Source organism: Pteropus medius, unplaced genomic scaffold (genome assembly GCF_902729225.1).
Source record: "Pteropus medius unplaced genomic scaffold, Ma_sr-lr_union100, whole genome shotgun sequence".
Classification (NCBI taxonomy): Eukaryota; Metazoa; Chordata; class Mammalia; order Chiroptera; family Pteropodidae; genus Pteropus; species Pteropus medius.
This window is the reverse complement of record NW_024354500.1, coordinates 25,284,254-25,286,391: the sequence shown is the minus strand read 5'-3', so window position 1 is coordinate 25,286,391 and position 2,138 is coordinate 25,284,254. Positions and strand designations below refer to the sequence as shown.

The 2,138-nt window shown below is 31.0% G+C and overlaps 1 non-coding gene across 1 annotated transcript; it reads right to left on the bottom strand.

Annotated features, from left to right (window-relative positions):
- Nucleotides 1-1,792: 1,792 nt before the first annotated feature.
- Nucleotides 1,793-1,899, bottom strand: LOC120595275 (U6 spliceosomal RNA). The gene has a single exon (XR_005650777.1). It is a non-coding gene; the product is annotated as a U6 spliceosomal RNA (small nuclear RNA).
- Between the last annotated feature and the right edge of the window lie 239 nt (nt 1,900-2,138).

Genomic DNA, 2,138 nt, shown 5'->3' with positions numbered 1-2,138 from the left:
TTGGAGAGATAAGAAGTCTGAAACTTAGAGAAGTGACAGCTCAAGTTATACAAGCGCTAGAGTTAAAACAAATACTTCTATAAACATCATATACATATATACACCTTACACTTGTACACACACACACACACACACACACACACACACACTTCTGGTTTCTTTTCCAGTATTCTGGGAAATCTAGTAGAGAAAGGCAATTTCTTTTGCTAGCAAGGAGCAAGTATTATTGGCAATTTTCCTAAGACCAGTAAATACAATATAGAGGGCAATGTTAATGTTACAGGAAACAAAGATTATGAAAGTTAACCATTCTTTCTAAGCTTTCTGAGGCTTAAAGGAGGGAAATGGCCATTGTAGGATTACTGCTAATCGGGCCAACTGAGTTATGGCTTAAAAGGGGCAAGTCACATCTATAGCAGGTATGCTTTACCACATGCCCTTGGAAATTACATGAGTGGGCTGTACTGGCTTATATATTTTCTTAACAGCAGGTACCTGAATGTCTATTGGTTATATTACAATGTATATTGCTTATATTATAGAAAAAGGCCTTAAAGTCTTTATTATATCTATAAGACATCTGTAACCCACATATAAGTTAAAGAAAAACAGTTGCATAGTGTTTCATAATTCATATTTATCCAGCTATATTAAATTAATATATCTAAATCTTTCCACATATAGTTCAAAAGTAAATGAATGCTATCTATCTTAATTTTTTAATGATATTTGGCCATTGCAAAACATTCCTTTCTTTTCTAAAATTATCTGCTCATTTTCACTTTAAAATTATTTTAAACAGTACTGAGATTTTCAAAAACAAATATACCTACATGTACTTTGCTGGAAAATCAGTTTCATAACATTTGGCTATACATTCTTCTCAAGTCATGTGTAAGCAAGTAAAAGTCAGGGTTTGTTTACTGAATTTTTACACTATGTCAAGTATACAACCAAGGAGAGTAAAGACCGCATTTAATATTTTTTGACAACATGGTTAATAATTTAGCTGTTTCTTATGTGTAACACTCAGAAGTCTATGTTGTTAGTTAAGTCAATTATTTAGCTTAAATGATAATGTCTGACCAACAATGCGGGGGAGTGGGGAAGAGTAGTCTTCTTATGTATTTTCACATAAGAAAATTATTTATCAGGTACTACTTAGTCTTATTAATTTCTATTATTCAAGGATGTCAAAGTTAAATATATGTAAAATATTTAATGGACAATTCTATTAATTTTACTTAAATTTTTCTTTTATGATAAATAGCTCCTTTAAGATATATATAAAACAACATTTACTGCTGACAGAATACTCTGTATTATGGATTGTTGAAGCATTTTACAAGTCTCATTCGATTACTTCTTCACACAATAAAACAAAAAGCAAACAAAAATCTATGAAGTAGGATCTATCCTTTTATTATCTCCACTATAGAGAGGTGGAAACTGTGGTGAAGTGATTGCCCCCAGCCAGAGAGGCACAATGATTTGTGACAAGGCTAAGTGTGTGTTTGCGGTGGACTGATATTTGGGTCTTGACTATGAATGTATCTACTTACCTCCTTGGTATTAGAAAGAACCAATAAAATATTTTTTAAAATTAAGTTTGATATATCAAACTTTAAAACTTAAATTTTGTAAAAAAATTCGACTAACAATTCTGCATTTTGAGAATTTGAATGGGTCTTAAAATATAATCACTGTAAAAGTTTAACCACAAAATGATTTTTTTTGTTGTTAAAATTGTAGTTTAAAAACATTCCCCGTATGATTATACTTCTTTAAAAAAAATAAAATGGAACTCTTCATGAATTTACATGTCGTCCTTGCACAAGGGCCATGCTAATCTTCCCTGTATCGCTCCAATTTTAGTATATGTGCTGCTGAAGTGAGCACCATATGATTATACTTTTAAAATAGATTAGAAAATTGGAACATAGTCTCTCAAATCATAGGGGAACAAGGAAATATCTTAAAATCATAAAAATAGAATAAATGATGAAATTTCTGCACACCATTAAAAGAAAACACTGATGAGAGCAGAAAGAACATGGATTTTGGATTGATACAACAGAGTAAAAATTCTTGATCTACCACCCATAAAAGAGTTTGAAGAGCATGTGTAATGCCAAAAT